The following is a 25,208-nucleotide window of genomic DNA, read 5'->3' as shown; positions in this document are numbered from 1 at the left end:
CTCTCTCTATGTTTTGTTTCCTCTTGATGTAGCCCTAAGCAGTGACTGGCGAGAAACACTTCCATATAAAGGGGTTGCCAAGCGTCCAAAAATTACGAATCTCCAGAAATCTCAGCAAATATTTTTTCACCCAAACTGGATGATACTTTCAGGTAATGATCAGTACACTAAGCTGACTTGGTTCCCCAAATTTCATTCTTCTATGTTGAAGCGTTCGTTTCCAGTAACAGTTTGAATTTTTAGGTTTCACTCTGTTTTCTCCTATATTGATAGATGTATTTGGAACTCTAAATCCAACACGGTTTGTGCTAGCTTCTTGAAACTTGACACAATAACTTAGTTTCACGTTCTCTCTCTATGTTTTGTTTCCTCTTGATGTAGCCCTAAGCAGTGACTGGCGAGAAACACTTCCATATAAAGGGGTTGCCAAGCGTCCAAAAATTACGAATCTCCAGAAATCTCAGCAAATATTTTTTCACCCAAACTGGATGATACTTTCAGGTAATGATCAGTACACTAAGGCGACTTGCTTCCCGCAACTTCGTCCTTCTATGTTGAAGCGTTCATTTCCAGTAACAGTTTGAATTTTTAGGTTTCACTCAATTTTCTCCTATATTGATAGATGTATTTGGAACTCTAAATCCAACACGGTTTGTGCTAGCTTCTTGAAACTTGACACAATAAAGTAGTTTCACGTTCTCTCTCTATGTTTTGTTTCCTCTTGATGTAGCCCTAAGCAGTGACTGGCGAGAAACACTTCCATATAAAGGGGTTGCCAAGCGTCCAAAAATTACGAATCTCCAGAAATCTCAGCAAATATTTTTTCACCCAAACTGGATGATACTTTCAGGTAATGATCAGTACACTAAGGCGACTTGGTTCCCGCAACTTCGTCCTTCTATGTTGAAGCGTTCATTTCCAGTAACAGTTTGAATTTTTAGGTTTCACTCTGTTTTCTCCTATATTGATAGATGTATTTGGAACTCTAAATCCAACATGGTTTGTGCTAGCTTCTTGAAACTTGACACAATAATGTAGTTTCACGTTCTATCTCTATGTTTTGTTTCCTCTTGATGTAGCCCTAAGCAGTGAATGGCGAGAAACACTTCCATATAAAGGGGTTGCCAAGCGTCCAAAAATTACGAATCTCCAGAAATCTCAGCAAATATTTTTTCACCCAAACTGGATGATACTTTCAGGTAATGATCAGTACACTAAGCTGACTTGGTTCACCAAATTTCGTTCTTCTATGTTGTAGCGTTCATTTCCAGTAACAGTTTGAATTTTTAGGTTTCACTCTGTTTTCTCCTATATTGATAGATGTATTTGGAACTCTAAATCCAACACGGTTTGTGCTAGCTTCTTGAAACTTGACACAATAATGTAGTTTCACGTTCTATCTCTATGTTTTGTTTCCTCTTGATGTAGCCCTAAGCAGTGACTGGCGAGAAACACTTCCATATAAAGGGGTTGCCAAGCGTCCAAAAATTACGAATCTCCAGAAATCTCAGCAAATATTTTTTCACCCAAACTGGATGATACTTTCAGGTAATGATCAGTACACTAAGGCGACTTGCTTCCCGCAACTTCGTCCTTCTATGTTGAAGCGTTCATTTCCAGTAACAGTTTGAATTTTTAGGTTTCACTCAATTTTCTCCTATATTGATAGATGTATTTGGAACTCTAAATCCAACACGGTTTGTGCTAGCTTCTTGAAACTTGACACAATAAAGTAGTTTCACGTTCTCTCTCTATGTTTTGTTTCCTCTTGATGTAGCCCTAAGCAGTGACTGGCGAGAAACACTTCCATATAAAGGGGTTGCCAAGCGTCCAAAAATTACGAATCTCCAGAAATCTCAGCAAATATTTTTTCACCCAAACTGGATGATACTTTCAGGTAATGATCAGTACACTAAGGCGACTTGGTTCCCGCAACTTCGTCCTTCTATGTTGAAGCGTTCATTTCCAGTAACAGTTTGAATTTTTAGGTTTCACTCTGTTTTCTCCTATATTGATAGATGTATTTGGAACTCTAAATCCAACACGGTTTGTGCTAGCTTCTTGAAACTTGACACAATAATGTAGTTTCACGTTCTATCTCTATGTTTTGTTTCCTCTTGATGTAGCCCTAAGCAGTGAATGGCGAGAAACACTTCCATATAAAGGGGTTGCCAAGCGTCCAAAAATTACGAATCTCCAGAAATCTCAGCAAATATTTTTTCACCCAAACTGGATGATACTTTCAGGTAATGATCAGTACACTAAGCTGACTTGGTTCACCAAATTTCGTTCTTCTATGTTGTAGCGTTCGTTTCCAGTAACAGTTTGAATTTTTAGGTTTCACTCTGTTTTCTCCTATATTGATAGATGTATTTGGAACTCTAAATCCAACACGGTTTGTGCTAGCTTCTTGAAACTTGACACAATAATGTAGTTTCACGTTCTATCTCTATGTTTTGTTTCCTCTTGATGTAGCCCTAAGCAGTGACTGGCGAGAAACACTTCCATATAAAGGGGTTGCCAAGCGTCCAAAAATTACGAATCTCCAGAAATCTCAGCAAATATTTTTTCACCCAAACTGGATGATACTTTCAAGTAATGATCAGTACACTAAGGCGACTTGGTTCCCGCAACTTCGTCCTTCTATGTTGAAGCGTTCATTTCCAGTAACAGTTTGAATTTTTAGGTTTCACTCTGTTTTCTCCTATATTGATAGATGTATTTGGAACTCTAAATCCAACACGGTTTGTGCTAGCTTCTTGAAACTTGACACAATAAAGTAGTTTCACGTTCTGTCTCTATGTTTTGTTTCCTCTTGATGTAGCCCTTAGCAGTGACTGGCGAGAAACACTTTCATGGAAACGGGTTGCCAAGCGTCCAAAAATTACGAATCTCCAGAAATCTCAGCAAATATTTTTCCACCCAAACTGGATGATACTTTCAGGTAATGATCAGTACACTAAGGCGACTTGCTTCCCGCAACTTCGTCCTTCTATGTTGAAGCGTTCATTTCCAGTAACAGTTTGAATTTTTAGGTTTCACTCTATTTTCTCCTATATTGATAGATGTATTTGGAACTCTAAATCCAACACGGTTTGTGCTAGCTTCTTGAAACTTGACACAATAAAGTAGTTTCACGTTCTCTCTCTATGTTTTGTTTCCTCTTGATGTAGCCCTAAGCAGTGACTGGCGAGAAACACTTCCATATAAAGGGGTTGCCAAGCGTCCAAAAATTACGAATCTCCAGAAATCTCAGCAAATATTTTTTCACCCAAACTGGATGATACTTTCAGGTAATGATCAGTACACTAAGCTGACTTGGTTCCCCAAATTTCATTCTTCTATGTTGAAGCGTTCGTTTCCAGTAACAGCTTGAATTTTTAGGTTTCACTCTGTTTTCTCCTATATTGATAGATGTATTTGGAACTCTAAATCCAACACGGTTTGTGCTAGCTTCTTGAAACTTGACACAATAACTTAGTTTCACGTTCTCTCTCTATGTTTTGTTTCCTCTTGATGTAGCCCTAAGCAGTGACTGGCGAGAAACACTTCCATATAAAGGGGATGCCAAGCGTCCAAAAATTACGAATCTCCAGAAATCTCAGCAAATATTTTTTCACCCAAACTGGATGATACTTTCAGGTAATGATCAGTACACTAAGGCGACTTGGTTCCCGCAACTTCGTCCTTCTATGTTGAAGCGTTCATTTCCAGTAACAGTTTGAATTTTTAGGTTTCACTCTGTTTTCTCCTATATTGATAGATGTATTTGGAACTCTAAATCCAACACGGTTTGTGCTAGCTTCTTGAAACTTGACACAATAATGTAGTTTCACGTTCTACCTCTATGTTTTGTTTCTTCTTGATGTAGCCCTAAGCAGTGAATGGCGAGAAACACTTCCATATAAAGGGGTTGCCAAGCGTCCAAAAATTACGAATCTCCAGAAATCTCAGCAAATATTTTTTCACCCAAACTGGATGATACTTTCAAGTAATGATCAGTACACTAAGGCGACTTGGTTCCCGCAACTTCGTCCTTCTATGTTGAAGCGTTCATTTCCAGTAACAGTTTGAATTTTTAGGTTTCACTCTGTTTTCTCCTATATTGATAGATGTATTTGGAACTCTAAATCCAACACGGTTTGTGCTAGCTTCTTGAAACTTGACACAATAAAGTAGTTTCACGTTCTGTCTCTATGTTTTGTTTCCTCTTGATGTAGCCCTTAGCAGTGACTGGGAGAAACACTTTCATGGAAACGGGTTGCCAAGCGTCCAAAAATTACGAATCTCCAGAAATCTCAGCAAATATTTTTTCACCCAAACTGGATGATACTTTCAGGTAATGATCAGTACACTAAGCTGACTTGGTTCCCCAAATTTCATTCTTCTATGTTGAAGCGTTCGTTTCCAGTAACAGTTTGAATTTTTAGGTTTCACTCTGTTTTCTCCTATATTGATAGATGTATTTGGAACTCTAAATCCAACACGGTTTGTGCTAGCTTCCTGAAACTTGACACAATAAAGTAGTTTCACGTTCTGTCTCTATGTTTTGTTTCCTCTTGATGTAGCCCTTAGCAGTGACTGGGAGAAACACTTTCATGGAAACGGGTTGCCAAGCGTCCAAAAATTACGAATCTCCAGAAATCTCAGCAAATATTTTTCCACCCAAACTGGATGATACTTTCAGGTAATGATCAGTACACTAAGGCGACTTGCTTCCCGCAACTTCGTCCTTCTATGTTGAAGCGTTCATTTCCAGTAACAGTTTGAATTTTTAGGTTTCACTCTATTTTCTCCTATATTGATAGATGTATTTGGAACTCTAAATCCAACACGGTTTGTGCTAGCTTCTTGAAACTTGACACAATAAAGTAGTTTCACGTTCTCTCTCTATGTTTTGTTTCCTCTTGATGTAGCACTAAGCAGTGACTGGCGAGAAACACTTCCATATAAAGGGGTTGCCAAGCGTCCAAAAATTACGAATCTCCAGAAATCTCAGCAAATATTTTTTCACCCAAACTGGATGATACTTTCAGGTAATGATCAGTACACTAAGCTGACTTGGTTCCCCAAATTTCATTCTTCTATGTTGAAGCGTTCGTTTCCAGTAACAGTTTGAATTTTTAGGTTTCACTCTGTTTTCTCCTATATTGATAGATGTATTTGGAACTCTAAATCCAACACGGTTTGTGCTAGCTTCTTGAAACTTGACACAATAATGTAGTTTCACGTTCTATCTCTATGTTTTGTTTCCTCTTGATGTAGCCCTAAGTAGTGACTGACGAGAAACACTTCCATATAAAGGGGTTGCCAAGCGTCCAAAAATTACGAATCTCCAGAAATCTCAGCAAATATTTTTTCACCCAAACTGGATGATACTTTCAAGTAATGATCAGTACACTAAGGCGACTTGGTTCCCGCAACTTCGTCCTTCTATGTTGAAGCGTTCATTTCCAGTAACAGTTTGAATTTTTAGGTTTCACTCTGTTTTCTCCTATATTGATAGATGTATTTGGAACTCTAAATCCAACACGGTTTGTGCTAGCTTCTTGAAACTTGACACAATAAAGTAGTTTCACGTTCTGTCTCTATGTTTTGTTTCCTCTTGATGTAGCCCTTAGCAGTGACTGGCGAGAAACACTTTCATAGAAACGGGTTGCCAAGCGTCCAAAAATTACGAATCTCCAGAAATCTCAGCAAATATTTTTCCACCCAAACTGGATGATACTTTCAGGTAATGATCAGTACACTAAGGCGACTTGGTTCCCGCAACTTCGTCCTTCTATGTTGAAGCGTTCATTTCCACTAACAGTTTGAATTTTTAGGTTTCACTCTGTTTTCTCCTATATTGATAGATGTATTTGGAACTCTAAATCCAACACGGTTTGTGCTAGCTTCTTGAAACTTGACACAATAATGTAGTTTCACGTTCTACCTCTATGTTTTGTTTCTTCTTGATGTAGCCCTAAGCAGTGAATGGCGAGAAACACTTCCATATAAAGGGGTTGCCAAGCGTCCAAAAATTACGAATCTCCAGAAATCTCAGCAAATATTTTTTCACCCAAACTGGATGATACTTTCAAGTAATGATCAGTACACTAAGGCGACTTGGTTCCCGCAACTTCGTCCTTCTATGTTGAAGCGTTCATTTCCAGTAACAGTTTGAATTTTTAGGTTTCACTCTGTTTTCTCCTATATTGATAGATGTATTTGGAACTCTAAATCCAACACGGTTTGTGCTAGCTTCTTGAAACTTGACACAATAAAGTAGTTTCACGTTCTGTCTCTATGTTTTGTTTCCTCTTGATGTAGCCCTTAGCAGTGACTGGCGAGAAACACTTTCATGGAAACGGGTTGCCAAGCGTCCAAAAATTACGAATCTCCAGAAATCTCAGCAAATATTTTTCCACCCAAACTGGATGATACTTTCAGGTAATGATCAGTACACTAAGGCGACTTGCTTCCCGCAACTTCGTCCTTCTATGTTGAAGCGTTCATTTCCAGTAACAGTTTGAATTTTTAGGTTTCACTCTATTTTCTCCTATATTGATAGATGTATTTGGAACTCTAAATCCAACACGGTTTGTGCTAGCTTCTTGAAACTTGACACAATAAAGTAGTTTCACGTTCTCTCTCTATGTTTTGTTTCCTCTTGATGTAGCACTAAGCAGTGACTGGCGAGAAACACTTCCATATAAAGGGGTTGCCAAGCGTCCAAAAATTACGAATCTCCAGAAATCTCAGCAAATATTTTTTCACCCAAACTGGATGATACTTTCAGGTAATGATCAGTACACTAAGCTGACTTGGTTCCCCAAATTTCATTCTTCTATGTTGAAGCGTTCGTTTCCAGTAACAGTTTGAATTTTTAGGTTTCACTCTGTTTTCTCCTATATTGATAGATGTATTTGGAACTCTAAATCCAACACGGTTTGTGCTAGCTTCTTGAAACTTGACACAATAATGTAGTTTCACGTTCTATCTCTATGTTTTGTTTCCTCTTGATGTAGCCCTAAGTAGTGACTGACGAGAAACACTTCCATATAAAGGGGTTGCCAAGCGTCCAAAAATTACGAATCTCCAGAAATCTCAGCAAATATTTTTTCACCCAAACTGGATGATACTTTCAAGTAATGATCAGTACACTAAGGCGACTTGGTTCCCGCAACTTCGTCCTTCTATGTTGAAGCGTTCATTTCCAGTAACAGTTTGAATTTTTAGGTTTCACTCTGTTTTCTCCTATATTGATAGATTTATTTGGAACTCTAAATCCAACACGGTTTGTGCTAGCTTCTTGAAACTTGACACAATAAAGTAGTTTCACGTTCTGTCTCTATGTTTTGTTTCCTCTTGATGTAGCCCTTAGCAGTGACTGGCGAGAAACACTTTCATAGAAACGGGTTGCCAAGCGTCCAAAAATTACGAATCTCCAGAAATCTCAGCAAATATTTTTCCACCCAAACTGGATGATACTTTCAGGTAATGATCAGTACACTAAGGCGACTTGGTTCCCGCAACTTCGTCCTTCTATGTTGAAGCGTTCATTTCCACTAACAGTTTGAATTTTTAGGTTTCACTCTGTTTTCTCCTATATTGATAGATGTATTTGGAACTCTAAATCCAACACGGTTTGTGCTAGCTTCTTGAAACTTGACACAATAATGTAGTTTCACGTTCTACCTCTATGTTTTGTTTCTTCTTGATGTAGCCCTAAGCAGTGAATGGCGAGAAACACTTCCATATAAAGGGGTTGCCAAGCGTCCAAAAATTACGAATCTCCAGAAATCTCAGCAAATATTTTTTCACCCAAACTGGATGATACTTTCAAGTAATGATCAGTACACTAAGGCGACTTGGTTCCCGCAACTTCGTCCTTCTATGTTGAAGCGTTCATTTCCAGTAACAGTTTGAATTTTTAGGTTTCACTCTGTTTTCTCCTATATTGATAGATGTATTTGGAACTCTAAATCCAACACGGTTTGTGCTAGCTTCTTGAAACTTGACACAATAAAGTAGTTTCACGTTCTGTCTCTATGTTTTGTTTCCTCTTGATGTAGCCCTTAGCAGTGACTGGCGAGAAACACTTTCATGGAAACGGGTTGCCAAGCGTCCAAAAATTACGAATCTCCAGAAATCTCAGCAAATATTTTTCCACCCAAACTGGATGATACTTTCAGGTAATGATCAGTACACTAAGGCGACTTGCTTCCCGCAACTTCGTCCTTCTATGTTGAAGCGTTCATTTCCAGTAACAGTTTGAATTTTTAGGTTTCACTCTATTTTCTCCTATATTGATAGATGTATTTGGAACTCTAAATCCAACACGGTTTGTGCTAGCTTCTTGAAACTTGACAAAATAAAGTAGTTTCACGTTCTCTCTCTATGTTTTGTTTCCTCTTGATGTAGCCCTAAGCAGTGACTGGCGAGAAACACTTCCATATAAAGGGGTTGCCAAGCGTCCAAAAATTACGAATCTCCAGAAATCTCAGCAAATATTTTTTCACCCAAACTGGATGATACTTTCAGGTAATGATCAGTACACTAAGCTGACTTGGTTCCCCAAATTTCATTCTTCTATGTTGAAGCGTTCGTTTCCAGTAACAGTTTGAATTTTTAGGTTTCACTCTGTTTTCTCCTATATTGATAGATGTATTTGGAACTCTAAATCCAACACGGTTTGTGCTAGCTTCTTGAAACTTGACACAATAATGTAGTTTCACGTTCTACCTCTATGTTTTGTTTCTTCTTGATGTAGCCCTAAGCAGTGAATGGCGAGAAACACTTCCATATAAAGGGGTTGCCAAGCGTCCAAAAATTACGAATCTCCAGAAATCTCAGCAAATATTTTTTCACCCAAACTGGATGATACTTTCAAGTAATGATCAGTACACTAAGGCGACTTGGTTCCCGCAACTTCGTCCTTCTATGTTGAAGCGTTCATTTCCAGTAACAGTTTGAATTTTTAGGTTTCACTCTGTTTTCTCCTATATTGATAGATGTATTTGGAACTCTAAATCCAACACGGTTTGTGCTAGCTTCTTGAAACTTGACACAATAAAGTAGTTTCACGTTCTGTCTCTATGTTTTGTTTCCTCTTGATGTAGCCCTTAGCAGTGACTGGCGAGAAACACTTTCATGGAAACGGGTTGCCAAGCGTCCAAAAATTACGAATCTCCAGAAATCTCAGCAAATATTTTTCCACCCAAACTGGATGATACTTTCAGGTAATGATCAGTACACTAAGGCGACTTGCTTCCCGCAACTTCGTCCTTCTATGTTGAAGCGTTCATTTCCAGTAACAGTTTGAATTTTTAGGTTTCACTCTATTTTCTCCTATATTGATAGATGTATTTGGAACTCTAAATCCAACACGGTTTGTGCTAGCTTCTTGAAACTTGACACAATAAAGTAGTTTCACGTTCTCTCTCTATGTTTTGTTTCCTCTTGATGTAGCACTAAGCAGTGACTGGCGAGAAACACTTCCATATAAAGGGGTTGCCAAGCGTCCAAAAATTACGAATCTCCAGAAATCTCAGCAAATATTTTTTCACCCAAACTGGATGATACTTTCAGGTAATGATCAGTACACTAAGCTGACTTGGTTCCCCAAATTTCATTCTTCTATGTTGAAGCGTTCGTTTCCAGTAACAGTTTGAATTTTTAGGTTTCACTCTGTTTTCTCCTATATTGATAGATGTATTTGGAACTCTAAATCCAACACGGTTTGTGCTAGCTTCTTGAAACTTGACACAATAATGTAGTTTCACGTTCTATCTCTATGTTTTGTTTCCTCTTGATGTAGCCCTAAGTAGTGACTGACGAGAAACACTTCCATATAAAGGGGTTGCCAAGCGTCCAAAAATTACGAATCTCCAGAAATCTCAGCAAATATTTTTTCACCCAAACTGGATGATACTTTCAAGTAATGATCAGTACACTAAGGCGACTTGGTTCCCGCAACTTCGTCCTTCTATGTTGAAGCGTTCATTTCCAGTAACAGTTTGAATTTTTAGGTTTCACTCTGTTTTCTCCTATATTGATAGATGTATTTGGAACTCTAAATCCAACACGGTTTGTGCTAGCTTCTTGAAACTTGACACAATAAAGTAGTTTCACGTTCTGTCTCTATGTTTTGTTTCCTCTTGATGTAGCCCTTAGCAGTGACTGGCGAGAAACACTTTCATAGAAACGGGTTGCCAAGCGTCCAAAAATTACGAATCTCCAGAAATCTCAGCAAATATTTTTCCACCCAAACTGGATGATACTTTCAGGTAATGATCAGTACACTAAGGCGACTTGGTTCCCGCAACTTCGTCCTTCTATGTTGAAGCGTTCATTTCCACTAACAGTTTGAATTTTTAGGTTTCACTCTGTTTTCTCCTATATTGATAGATGTATTTGGAACTCTAAATCCAACACGGTTTGTGCTAGCTTCTTGAAACTTGACACAATAATGTAGTTTCACGTTCTACCTCTATGTTTTGTTTCTTCTTGATGTAGCCCTAAGCAGTGAATGGCGAGAAACACTTCCATATAAAGGGGTTGCCAAGCGTCCAAAAATTACGAATCTCCAGAAATCTCAGCAAATATTTTTTCACCCAAACTGGATGATACTTTCAAGTAATGATCAGTACACTAAGGCGACTTGGTTCCCGCAACTTCGTCCTTCTATGTTGAAGCGTTCATTTCCAGTAACAGTTTGAATTTTTAGGTTTCACTCTGTTTTCTCCTATATTGATAGATGTATTTGGAACTCTAAATCCAACACGGTTTGTGCTAGCTTCTTGAAACTTGACACAATAAAGTAGTTTCACGTTCTGTCTCTATGTTTTGTTTCCTCTTGATGTAGCCCTTAGCAGTGACTGGCGAGAAACACTTTCATGGAAACGGGTTGCCAAGCGTCCAAAAATTACGAATCTCCAGAAATCTCAGCAAATATTTTTCCACCCAAACTGGATGATACTTTCAGGTAATGATCAGTACACTAAGGCGACTTGCTTCCCGCAACTTCGTCCTTCTATGTTGAAGCGTTCATTTCCAGTAACAGTTTGAATTTTTAGGTTTCACTCTATTTTCTCCTATATTGATAGATGTATTTGGAACTCTAAATCCAACACGGTTTGTGCTAGCTTCTTGAAACTTGACACAATAAAGTAGTTTCACGTTCTCTCTCTATGTTTTGTTTCCTCTTGATGTAGCACTAAGCAGTGACTGGCGAGAAACACTTCCATATAAAGGGGTTGCCAAGCGTCCAAAAATTACGAATCTCCAGAAATCTCAGCAAATATTTTTTCACCCAAACTGGATGATACTTTCAGGTAATGATCAGTACACTAAGCTGACTTGGTTCCCCAAATTTCATTCTTCTATGTTGAAGCGTTCGTTTCCAGTAACAGTTTGAATTTTTAGGTTTCACTCTGTTTTCTCCTATATTGATAGATGTATTTGGAACTCTAAATCCAACACGGTTTGTGCTAGCTTCTTGAAACTTGACACAATAATGTAGTTTCACGTTCTATCTCTATGTTTTGTTTCCTCTTGATGTAGCCCTAAGTAGTGACTGACGAGAAACACTTCCATATAAAGGGGTTGCCAAGCGTCCAAAAATTACGAATCTCCAGAAATCTCAGCAAATATTTTTTCACCCAAACTGGATGATACTTTCAAGTAATGATCAGTACACTAAGGCGACTTGGTTCCCGCAACTTCGTCCTTCTATGTTGAAGCGTTCATTTCCAGTAACAGTTTGAATTTTTAGGTTTCACTCTGTTTTCTCCTATATTGATAGATTTATTTGGAACTCTAAATCCAACACGGTTTGTGCTAGCTTCTTGAAACTTGACACAATAAAGTAGTTTCACGTTCTGTCTCTATGTTTTGTTTCCTCTTGATGTAGCCCTTAGCAGTGACTGGCGAGAAACACTTTCATAGAAACGGGTTGCCAAGCGTCCAAAAATTACGAATCTCCAGAAATCTCAGCAAATATTTTTCCACCCAAACTGGATGATACTTTCAGGTAATGATCAGTACACTAAGGCGACTTGGTTCCCGCAACTTCGTCCTTCTATGTTGAAGCGTTCATTTCCACTAACAGTTTGAATTTTTAGGTTTCACTCTGTTTTCTCCTATATTGATAGATGTATTTGGAACTCTAAATCCAACACGGTTTGTGCTAGCTTCTTGAAACTTGACACAATAATGTAGTTTCACGTTCTACCTCTATGTTTTGTTTCTTCTTGATGTAGCCCTAAGCAGTGAATGGCGAGAAACACTTCCATATAAAGGGGTTGCCAAGCGTCCAAAAATTACGAATCTCCAGAAATCTCAGCAAATATTTTTTCACCCAAACTGGATGATACTTTCAAGTAATGATCAGTACACTAAGGCGACTTGGTTCCCGCAACTTCGTCCTTCTATGTTGAAGCGTTCATTTCCAGTAACAGTTTGAATTTTTAGGTTTCACTCTGTTTTCTCCTATATTGATAGATGTATTTGGAACTCTAAATCCAACACGGTTTGTGCTAGCTTCTTGAAACTTGACACAATAAAGTAGTTTCACGTTCTGTCTCTATGTTTTGTTTCCTCTTGATGTAGCCCTTAGCAGTGACTGGCGAGAAACACTTTCATGGAAACGGGTTGCCAAGCGTCCAAAAATTACGAATCTCCAGAAATCTCAGCAAATATTTTTCCACCCAAACTGGATGATACTTTCAGGTAATGATCAGTACACTAAGGCGACTTGCTTCCCGCAACTTCGTCCTTCTATGTTGAAGCGTTCATTTCCAGTAACAGTTTGAATTTTTAGGTTTCACTCTATTTTCTCCTATATTGATAGATGTATTTGGAACTCTAAATCCAACACGGTTTGTGCTAGCTTCTTGAAACTTGACAAAATAAAGTAGTTTCACGTTCTCTCTCTATGTTTTGTTTCCTCTTGATGTAGCCCTAAGCAGTGACTGGCGAGAAACACTTCCATATAAAGGGGTTGCCAAGCGTCCAAAAATTACGAATCTCCAGAAATCTCAGCAAATATTTTTTCACCCAAACTGGATGATACTTTCAGGTAATGATCAGTACACTAAGCTGACTTGGTTCCCCAAATTTCATTCTTCTATGTTGAAGCGTTCGTTTCCAGTAACAGTTTGAATTTTTAGGTTTCACTCTGTTTTCTCCTATATTGATAGATGTATTTGGAACTCTAAATCCAACACGGTTTGTGCTAGCTTCTTGAAACTTGACACAATAATGTAGTTTCACGTTCTACCTCTATGTTTTGTTTCTTCTTGATGTAGCCCTAAGCAGTGAATGGCGAGAAACACTTCCATATAAAGGGGTTGCCAAGCGTCCAAAAATTACGAATCTCCAGAAATCTCAGCAAATATTTTTTCACCCAAACTGGATGATACTTTCAAGTAATGATCAGTACACTAAGGCGACTTGGTTCCCGCAACTTCGTCCTTCTATGTTGAAGCGTTCATTTCCAGTAACAGTTTGAATTTTTAGGTTTCACTCTGTTTTCTCCTATATTGATAGATGTATTTGGAACTCTAAATCCAACACGGTTTGTGCTAGCTTCTTGAAACTTGACACAATAAAGTAGTTTCACGTTCTGTCTCTATGTTTTGTTTCCTCTTGATGTAGCCCTTAGCAGTGACTGGCGAGAAACACTTTCATGGAAACGGGTTGCCAAGCGTCCAAAAATTACGAATCTCCAGAAATCTCAGCAAATATTTTTCCACCCAAACTGGATGATACTTTCAGGTAATGATCAGTACACTAAGGCGACTTGCTTCCCGCAACTTCGTCCTTCTATGTTGAAGCGTTCATTTCCAGTAACAGTTTGAATTTTTAGGTTTCACTCTATTTTCTCCTATATTGATAGATGTATTTGGAACTCTAAATCCAACACGGTTTGTGCTAGCTTCTTGAAACTTGACACAATAAAGTAGTTTCACGTTCTCTCTCTATGTTTTGTTTCCTCTTGATGTAGCCCTAAGCAGTGACTGGCGAGAAACACTTCCATATAAAGGGGTTGCCAAGCGTCCAAAAATTACGAATCTCCAGAAATCTCAGCAAATATTTTTTCACCCAAACTGGATGATACTTTCAGGTAATGATCAGTACACTAAGCTGACTTGGTTCCCCAAATTTCATTCTTCTATGTTGAAGCGTTCGTTTCCAGTAACAGTTTGAATTTTTAGGTTTCACTCTGTTTTCTCCTATATTGATAGATGTATTTGGAACTCTAAATCCAACACGGTTTGTGCTAGCTTCTTGAAACTTGACACAATAACTTAGTTTCACGTTCTCTCTCTATGTTTTGTTTCCTCTTGATGTAGCCCTTAGCAGTGACTGGCGAGAAACACTTTCATGAAAACGGGTTGCCAAGCGTCCAAAAATTACGAATCTCCAGAAATCTCAGCAAATATTTTTCCACCCAAACTGGATGATACTTTCAGGTAATGATCAGTACACTAAGGCGACTTGCTTCCCGCAACTTCGTCCTTCTATGTTGAAGCGTTCATTTCCAGTAACAGTTTGAATTTTTAGGTTTCACTCTGTTTTCTCCTATATTGATAGATGTATTTGGAACTCTAAATCCAACACGGTTTGTGCTAGCTTCTTGAAACTTGACACAATAATGTAGTTTCACGTTCTATCTCTATGTTTTGTTTCCTCTTGATGTAGCCCTAAGCAGTGAATGGCGAGAAACACTTCCATATAAAGGGGTTGCCAAGCGTCCAAAAATTACGAATCTCCAGAAATCTCAGCAAATATTTTTTCACCCAAACTGGATGATACTTTCAGGTAATGATCAGTACACTAAGCTGACTTGGTTCCCCAAATTTCATTCTTCTATGTTGAAGCGTTCGTTTCCAGTAACAGTTTGAATTTTTAGGTTTCACTCTGTTTTCTCCTATATTGATAGATGTATTTGGAACTCTAAATCCAACACGGTTTGTGCTAGCTTCTTGAAACTTGACACAATAAAGTAGTTTCACGTTCTGTCTCTATGTTTTGTTTCCTCTTGATGTAGCCCTTAGCAGTGACTGGGAGAAACACTTTCATGGAAACGGGTTGCCAAGCGTCCAAAAATTACGAATCTCCAGAAATCTCAGCAAATATTTTTTCACCCAAACTGGATGATACTTTCAGGTAATGATCAGTACACTAAGCTGACTTGGTTCCCCAAATTTCATTCTTCTATGTTGAAGCGTTCGTTTCCAGTAACAGTTTGAATTTTTAGGTTTCACTCTGTTTTCTCCTATATTGATAGATGTATTTGGAACTCTAAATCCAACACGGTTTGTGCTAGCTTCCTGAAACTTGACACAATAAAGTAGTTTCACGTTCTGTCTCTAGGTTTTGTTTCCTCTTGATGTAGCCCTTAGCAGTGACTGGGAGAAACACTTTCATGGAAACGGGTTGCCAAGCGTCCAAAAATTACGAATCTCCAGAAATCTCAGCAAATATTTTTCCACCCAAACTGGATGATACTTTCAGGTAATGATCAGTACACTAAGGCGACTTGCTTCCCGCAACTTCGTCCTTCTATGTTGAAGCGTTCATTTCCAGTAACAGTTTGAATTTTTAGGTTTCACTCTATTTTCTCCTATATTGATAGATGTATTTGGAACTCTAAATCCAACACGGTTTGTGCTAGCTTCTTGAAACTTGACACAATAAAGTAGTTTCACGTTCTCTCTCTATGTTTTGTTTCCTCTTGATGTAGCACTAAGCAGTGACTGGCGAGAAACACTTCCATATAAAGGGGTTGCCAAGCGTCCAAAAATTACGAATCTCCAGAAATCTCAGCAAATATTTTTTCACCCAAACTGGATGATACTTTCAGGTAATGATCAGTACACTAAGCTGACTTGGTTCCCCAAATTTCATTCTTCTATGTTGAAGCGTTCGTTTCCAGTAACAGTTTGAATTTTTAGGTTTCACTCTGTTTTCTCCTATATTGATAGATGTATTTGGAACTCTAAATCCAACACGGTTTGTGCTAGCTTCTTGAAACTTGACACAATAATGTAGTTTCACGTTCTATCTCTATGTTTTGTTTCCTCTTGATGTAGCCCTAAGTAGTGACTGACGAGAAACACTTCCATATAAAGGGGTTGCCAAGCGTCCAAAAATTACGAATCTCCAGAAATCTCAGCAAATATTTTTTCACCCAAACTGGATGATACTTTCAAGTAATGATCAGTACACTAAGGCGACTTGGTTCCCGCAACTTCGTCCTTCTATGTTGAAGCGTTCATTTCCAGTAACAGTTTGAATTTTTAGGTTTCACTCTGTTTTCTCCTATATTGATAGATGTATTTGGAACTCTAAATCCAACACGGTTTGTGCTAGCTTCTTGAAACTTGACACAATAAAGTAGTTTCACGTTCTGTCTCTATGTTTTGTTTCCTCTTGATGTAGCCCTTAGCAGTGACTGGCGAGAAACACTTTCATAGAAACGGGTTGCCAAGCGTCCAAAAATTACGAATCTCCAGAAATCTCAGCAAATATTTTTCCACCCAAACTGGATGATACTTTCAGGTAATGATCAGTACACTAAGGCGACTTGGTTCCCGCAACTTCGTCCTTCTATGTTGAAGCGTTCATTTCCAGTAACAGTTTGAATTTTTAGGTTTCACTCTGTTTTCTCCTATATTGATAGATGTATTTGGAACTCTAAATCCAACACGGTTTGTGCTAGCTTCTTGAAACTTGACACAATAATGTAGTTTCACGTTCTACCTCTATGTTTTGTTTCTTCTTGATGTAGCCCTAAGCAGTGAATGGCGAGAAACACTTCCATATAAAGGGGTTGCCAAGCGTCCAAAAATTACGAATCTCCAGAAATCTCAGCAAATATTTTTTCACCCAAACTGGATGATACTTTCAAGTAATGATCAGTACACTAAGGCGACTTGGTTCCCGCAACTTCGTCCTTCTATGTTGAAGCGTTCATTTCCAGTAACAGTTTGAATTTTTAGGTTTCACTCTGTTTTCTCCTATATTGATAGATGTATTTGGAACTCTAAATCCAACACGGTTTGTGCTAGCTTCCTGAAACTTGACACAATAAAGTAGTTTCACGTTCTGTCTCTATGTTTTGTTTCCTCTTGATGTAGCCCTTAGCAGTGACTGGGAGAAACACTTTCATGGAAACGGGTTGCCAAGCGTCCAAAAATTACGAATCTCCAGAAATATCAGCAAATATTTTTTCACCCAAACTGGATGATACTTTCAGGTAATGATCAGTACACTAAGCTGACTTGGTTCACCAAATTTCGTTCTTCTATGTTGAAGCGTTCGTTTCCAGTAACAGTTTGAATTTTTAGGTTTCACTCTGTTTTCTCCTATATTGATAGATGTATTTGGAACTCTAAATCCAACACGGTTTGTGCTAGCTTCTTGAAACTTGACACAATAAAGTAGTTTCACGTTCTGTCTCTATGTTTTGTTTCCTCTTGATGTAGCCCTTAGCAGTGACTGGCGAGAAACACTTTCATGGAAACGGGTTGCCAAGCGTCCAAAAATTACGAATCTCCAGAAATCTCAGCAAATATTTTTCCACCCAAACTGGATGATACTTTCAGGTAATGATCAGTACACTAAGGCGACTTGCTTCCCGCAACTTCGTCCTTCTATGTTGAAGCGTTCATTTCCAGTAACAGTTTGAATTTTTAGGTTTCACTCTATTTTCTCCTATATTGATAGATGTATTTGGAACTCTAAATCCAACACGGTTTGTGCTAGCTTCTTGAAACTTGACACAATAAAGTAGTTTCACGTTCTCTCTCTATGTTTTGTTTCCTCTTGATGTAGCCCTAAGCAGTGACTGGCGAGAAACACTTCCATATAAAGGGGTTGCCAAGCGTCCAAAAATTACGAATCTCCAGAAATCTCAGCAAATATTTTTTCACCCAAACTGGATGATACTTTCAGGTAATGATCAGTACACTAAGCTGACTTGGTTCCCCAAATTTCATTCTTCTATGTTGAAGCGTTCGTTTCCAGTAACAGTTTGAATTTTTAGGTTTCACTCTGTTTTCTCCTATATTGATAGATGTATTTGGAACTCTAAATCCAACACGGTTTGTGCTAGCTTCTTGAAACTTGACACAATAACTTAGTTTCACGTTCTCTCTCTATGTTTTGTTTCCTCTTGATGTAGCCCTAAGCAGTGACTGGCGAGAAACACTTCCATATAAAGGGGTTGCCAAGCGTCCAAAAATTACGAATCTCCAGAAATCTCAGCAAATATTTTTTCACCCAAACTGGATGATACTTTCAGGTAATGATCAGTACACTAAGGCGACTTGCTTCCCGCAACTTCGTCCTTCTATGTTGAAGCGTTCATTTCCAGTAACAGTTTGAATTTTTAGGTTTCACTCAATTTTCTCCTATATTGATAGATGTATTTGGAACTCTAAATCCAACACGGTTTGTGCTAGCTTCTTGAAACTTGACACAATAAAGTAGTTTCACGTTCTCTCTCTATGTTTTGTTTCCTCTTGATGTAGCCCTAAGCAGTGACTGGCGAGAAACACTTCCATATAAAGGGGTTGCCAAGCGTCCAAAAATTACGAATCTCCAGAAATCTCAGCAAATATTTTTTCACCCAAACTGGATGATACTTTCAGGTAATGATCAGTACACTAAGGCGACTTGGTTCCCGCAACTTCGTCCTTCTATGTTGAAGCGTTCATTTCCAGTAACAGTTTGAATTTTTAGGTTTCACTCTGTTTTCTCCTATATTGATAGATGTATTTGGAACTCTAAATCCAACACGGTTTGTGCTAGCTTCTTGAAACTTGACACAATAATGTAGTTTCACGTTCTATCTCTATGTTTTGTTTCCTCTTGATGTAGCCCTAAGCAGTGAATGGCGAGAAACACTTCCATATAAAGGGGTTGCCAAGCGTCCAAAAATTACGAATCTCCAGAAATCTCAGCAAATATTTTTTCACCCAAACTGGATGATACTTTCAGGTAATGATCAGTACACTAAGCTGACTTGGTTCACCAAATTTCGTTCTTCTATGTTGTAGCGTTCGTTTCCAGTAACAGTTTGAATTTTTAGGTTTCACTCTGTTTTCTCCTATATTGATAGATGTATTTGGAACTCTAAATCCAACACGGTTTGTGCTAGCTTCTTGAAACTTGACACAATAATGTAGTTTCACGTTCTATCTCTATGTTTTGTTTCCTCTTGATGTAGCCCTAAGCAGTGACTGGCGAGAAACACTTCCATATAAAGGGGTTGCCAAGCGTCCAAAAATTACGAATCTCCAGAAATCTCAGCAAATATTTTTTCACCCAAACTGGATGATACTTTCAGGTAATGATCAGTACACTAAGGCGACTTGCTTCCCGCAACTTCGTCCTTCTATGTTGAAGCGTTCATTTCCAGTAACAGTTTGAATTTTTAGGTTTCACTCAATTTTCTCCTATATTGATAGATGTATTTGGAACTCTAAATCCAACACGGTTTGTGCTAGCTTCTTGAAACTTGACACAATAAAGTAGTTTCACGTTCTCTCTCTATGTTTTGTTTCCTCTTGATGTAGCCCTAAGCAGTGACTGGCGAGAAACACTTCCATATAAAGGGGTTGCCAAGCGTCCAAAAATTACGAATCTCCAGAAATCTCAGCAAATATTTTTTCACCCAAACTGGATGATACTTTCAGGTAATGATCAGTACACTAAGGCGACTTGGTTCCCGCAACTTCGTCCTTCTATGTTGAAGCGTTCATTTCCAGTAACAGTTTGAATTTTTAGGTTTCACTCTGTTTTCTCCTATATTGATAGATGTATTTGGAACTCTAAATCCAACACGGTTTGTGCTAGCTTCTTGAAACTTGACACAATAATGTAGTTTCACGTTCTATCTCTATGTTTTGTTTCCTCTTGATGTAGCCCTAAGCAGTGAATGGCGAGAAACACTTCCATATAAAGGGGTTGCCAAGCGTCCAAAAATTACGAATCTCCAGAAATCTCAGCAAATATTTTTTCACCCAAACTGGATGATACTTTCAGGTAATGATCAGTACACTAAGCTGACTTGGTTCACCAAATTTCGTTCTTCTATGTTGTAGCGTTCGTTTCCAGTAACAGTTTGAATTTTTAGGTTTCACTCTGTTTTCTCCTATATTGATAGATGTATTTGGAACTCTAAATCCAACACGGTTTGTGCTAGCTTCTTGAAACTTGACACAATAATGTAGTTTCACGTTCTATCTCTATGTTTTGTTTCCTCTTGATGTAGCCCTAAGCAGTGACTGGCGAGAAACACTTCCATATAAAGGGGTTGCCAAGCGTCCAAAAATTACGAATCTCCAGAAATCTCAGCAAATATTTTTTCACCCAAACTGGATGATACTTTCAAGTAATGATCAGTACACTAAGGCGACTTGGTTCCCGCAACTTCGTCCTTCTATGTTGAAGCGTTCATTTCCAGTAACAGTTTGAATTTTTAGGTTTCACTCTGTTTTCTCCTATATTGATAGATGTATTTGGAACTCTAAATCCAACACGGTTTGTGCTAGCTTCTTGAAACTTGACACAATAAAGTAGTTTCACGTTCTGTCTCTATGTTTTGTTTCCTCTTGATGTAGCCCTTAGCAGTGACTGGCGAGAAACACTTTCATGGAAACGGGTTGCCAAGCGTCCAAAAATTACGAATCTCCAGAAATCTCAGCAAATATTTTTCCACCCAAACTGGATGATACTTTCAGGTAATGATCAGTACACTAAGGCGACTTGCTTCCCGCAACTTCGTCCTTCTATGTTGAAGCGTTCATTTCCAGTAACAGTTTGAATTTTTAGGTTTCACTCTATTTTCTCCTATATTGATAGATGTATTTGGAACTCTAAATCCAACACGGTTTGTGCTAGCTTCTTGAAACTTGACACAATAAAGTAGTTTCACGTTCTCTCTCTATGTTTTGTTTCCTCTTGATGTAGCCCTAAGCAGTGACTGGCGAGAAACACTTCCATATAAAGGGGTTGCCAAGCGTCCAAAAATTACGAATCTCCAGAAATCTCAGCAAATATTTTTTCACCCAAACTGGATGATACTTTCAGGTAATGATCAGTACACTAAGGCGACTTGGTTCCCGCAACTTCGTCCTTCTATGTTGAAGCGTTCATTTCCAGTAACAGTTTGAATTTTTAGGTTTCACTCTGTTTTCTCCTATATTGATAGATGTATTTGGAACTCTAAATCCAACACGGTTTGTGCTAGCTTCTTGAAACTTGACACAATAATGTAGTTTCACGTTCTACCTCTATGTTTTGTTTCTTCTTGATGTAGCCCTAAGCAGTGAATGGCGAGAAACACTTCCATATAAAGGGTTTGCCAAGCGTCCAAAAATTACGAATCTCCAGAAATCTCAGCAAATATTTTTTCACCCAAACTGGATGATACTTTCAAGTAATGATCAGTACACTAAGGCGACTTGGTTCCCGCAACTTCGTCCTTCTATGTTGAAGCGTTCATTTCCAGTAACAGTTTGAATTTTTAGGTTTCACTCTGTTTTCTCCTATATTGATAGATGTATTTGGAACTCTAAATCCAACACGGTTTGTGCTAGCTTCTTGAAACTTGACACAATAAAGTAGTTTCACGTTCTGTCTCTATGTTTTGTTTCCTCTTGATGTAGCCCTTAGCAGTGACTGGGAGAAACACTTTCATGGAAACGGGTTGCCAAGCGTCCAAAAATTACGAATCTCCAGAAATATCAGCAAATATTTTTTCACCCAAACTGGATGATACTTTCAGGTAATGATCAGTACACTAAGCTGACTTGGTTCACCAAATTTCGTTCTTCTATGTTGAAGCGTTCGTTTCCAGTAACAGTTTGAATTTTTAGGTTTCACTCTGTTTTCTCCTATATTGATAGATGTATTTGGAACTCTAAATCCAACACGGTTTGTGCTAGCTTCTTGAAACTTGACACAATAAAGTAGTTTCACGTTCTGTCTCTATGTTTTGTTTCCTCTTGATGTAGCCCTTAGCAGTGACTGGCGAGAAACACTTTCATGGAAACGGGTTGCCAAGCGTCCAAAAATTACGAATCTCCAGAAATCTCAGCAAATATTTTTCCACCCAAACTGGATGATACTTTCAGGTAATGATCAGTACACTAAGGCGACTTGCTTCCCGCAACTTCGTCCTTCTATGTTGAAGCGTTCATTTCCAGTAACAGTTTGAATTTTTAGGTTTCACTCTATTTTCTCCTATATTGATAGATGTATTTGGAACTCTAAATCCAACACGGTTTGTGCTAGCTTCTTGAAACTTGACACAATAAAGTAGTTTCACGTTCTCTCTCTATGTTTTGTTTCCTCTTGATGTAGCCCTAAGCAGTGACTGGCGAGAAACACTTCCATATAAAGGGGTTGCCAAGCGTCCAAAAATTACGAATCTCCAGAAATCGCAGCAAATATTTTTTCACCCAAACTGGATGATACTTTCAGGTAATGATCAGTACACTAAGCTGACTTGGTTCCCCAAATTTCATTCTTCTATGTTGAAGCGTTCGTTTCCAGTAACAGTTTGAATTTTTAGGTTTCACTCTGTTTTCTCCTATATTGATAGATGTATTTGGAACTCTAAATCCAACACGGTTTGTGCTAGCTTCTTGAAACTTGACACAATAACTTAGTTTCACGTTCTCTCTCTATGTTTTGTTTCCTCTTGATGTAGCCCTAAGCAGTGACTGGCGAGAAACACTTCCATATAAAGGGGTTGCCAAGCGTCCAAAAATTACGAATCTCCAGAAATCTCAGCAAATATTTTTTCACCCAAACTGGATGATACTTTCAGGTAATGATCAGTACACTAAGGCGACTTGCTTCCCGCAACTTCGTCCTTCTATGTTGAAGCGTTCATTTCCAGTAACAGTTTGAATTTTTAGGTTTCACTCAATTTTCTCCTATATTGATAGATGTATTTGGAACTCTAAATCCAACACGGTTTGTGCTAGCTTCTTGAAACTTGACACAATAAAGTAGTTTCACGTTCTCTCTCTATGTTTTGTTTCCTCTTGATGTAGCCCTAAGCAGTGACTGGCGAGAAACACTTCCATATAAAGGGGTTGCCAAGCGTCCAAAAATTACGAATCTCCAGAAATCTCAGCAAATATTTTTTCACCCAAACTGGATGATACTTTCAGGTAATGATCAGTACACTAAGGCGACTTGGTTCCCGCAACTTCGTCCTTCTATGTTGAAGCGTTCATTTCCAGTAACAGTTTGAATTTTTAGGTTTCACTCTGTTTTCTCCTATATTGATAGATGTATTTGGAACTCTAAATCCAACACGGTTTGTGCTAGCTTCTTGAAACTTGACACAATAATGTAGTTTCACGTTCTATCTCTATGTTTTGTTTCCTCTTGATGTAGCCCTAAGCAGTGAATGGCGAGAAACACTTCCATATAAAGGGGTTGCCAAGCGTCCAAAAATTACGAATCTCCAGAAATCTCAGCAAATATTTTTTCACCCAAACTGGATGATACTTTCAGGTAATGATCAGTACACTAAGCTGACTTGGTTCACCAAATTTCGTTCTTCTATGTTGTAGCGTTCGTTTCCAGTAACAGTTTGAATTTTTAGGTTTCACTCTGTTTTCTCCTATATTGATAGATGTATTTGGAACTCTAAATCCAACACGGTTTGTGCTAGCTTCTTGAAACTTGACACAATAATGTAGTTTCACGTTCTATCTCTATGTTTTGTTTCCTCTTGATGTAGCCCTAAGCAGTGACTGGCGAGAAACACTTCCATATAAAGGGGTTGCCAAGCGTCCAAAAATTACGAATCTCCAGAAATCTCAGCAAATATTTTTTCACCCAAACTGGATGATACTTTCAGGTAATGATCAGTACACTAAGGCGACTTGCTTCCCGCAACTTCGTCCTTCTATGTTGAAGCGTTCATTTCCAGTAACAGTTTGAATTTTTAGGTTTCACTCAATTTTCTCCTATATTGATAGATGTATTTGGAACTCTAAATCCAACACGGTTTGTGCTAGCTTCTTGAAACTTGACACAATAAAGTAGTTTCACGTTCTCTCTCTATGTTTTGTTTCCTCTTGATGTAGCCCTAAGCAGTGACTGGCGAGAAACACTTCCATATAAAGGGGTTGCCAAGCGTCCAAAAATTACGAATCTCCAGAAATCTCAGCAAATATTTTTTCACCCAAACTGGATGATACTTTCAGGTAATGATCAGTACACTAAGGCGACTTGGTTCCCGCAACTTCGTCCTTCTATGTTGAAGCGTTCATTTCCAGTAACAGTTTGAATTTTTAGGTTTCACTCTGTTTTCTCCTATATTGATAGATGTATTTGGAACTCTAAATCCAACACGGTTTGTGCTAGCTTCTTGAAACTTGACACAATAATGTAGTTTCACGTTCTATCTCTATGTTTTGTTTCCTCTTGATGTAGCCCTAAGCAGTGAATGGCGAGAAACACTTCCATATAAAGGGGTTGCCAAGCGTCCAAAAATTACGAATCTCCAGAAATCTCAGCAAATATTTTTTCACCCAAACTGGATGATACTTTCAGGTAATGATCAGTACACTAAGCTGACTTGGTTCACCAAATTTCGTTCTTCTATGTTGTAGCGTTCGTTTCCAGTAACAGTTTGAATTTTTAGGTTTCACTCTGTTTTCTCCTATATTGATAGATGTATTTGGAACTCTAAATCCAACACGGTTTGTGCTAGCTTCTTGAAACTTGACACAATAATGTAGTTTCACGTTCTATCTCTATGTTTTGTTTCCTCTTGATGTAGCCCTAAGCAGTGACTGGCGAGAAACACTTCCATATAAAGGGGTTGCCAAGCGTCCAAAAATTACGAATCTCCAGAAATCTCAGCAAATATTTTTTCACCCAAACTGGATGATACTTTCAAGTAATGATCAGTACACTAAGGCGACTTGGTTCCCGCAACTTCGTCCTTCTATGTTGAAGCGTTCATTTCCAGTAACAGTTTGAATTTTTAGGTTTCACTCTGTTTTCTCCTATATTGATAGATGTATTTGGAACTCTAAATCCAACACGGTTTGTGCTAGCTTCTTGAAACTTGACACAATAAAGTAGTTTCACGTTCTGTCTCTATGTTTTGTTTCCTCTTGATGTAGCCCTTAGCAGTGACTGGCGAGAAACACTTTCATGGAAACGGGTTGCCAAGCGTC

Source organism: Spermophilus citellus (assembly GCF_964194105.1).
Source record: "Spermophilus citellus genome assembly, chromosome: 5".
NCBI classification, from domain to species: domain Eukaryota; kingdom Metazoa; phylum Chordata; class Mammalia; order Rodentia; family Sciuridae; genus Spermophilus; species Spermophilus citellus.
This window is presented reverse-complemented; position numbering follows the sequence as displayed.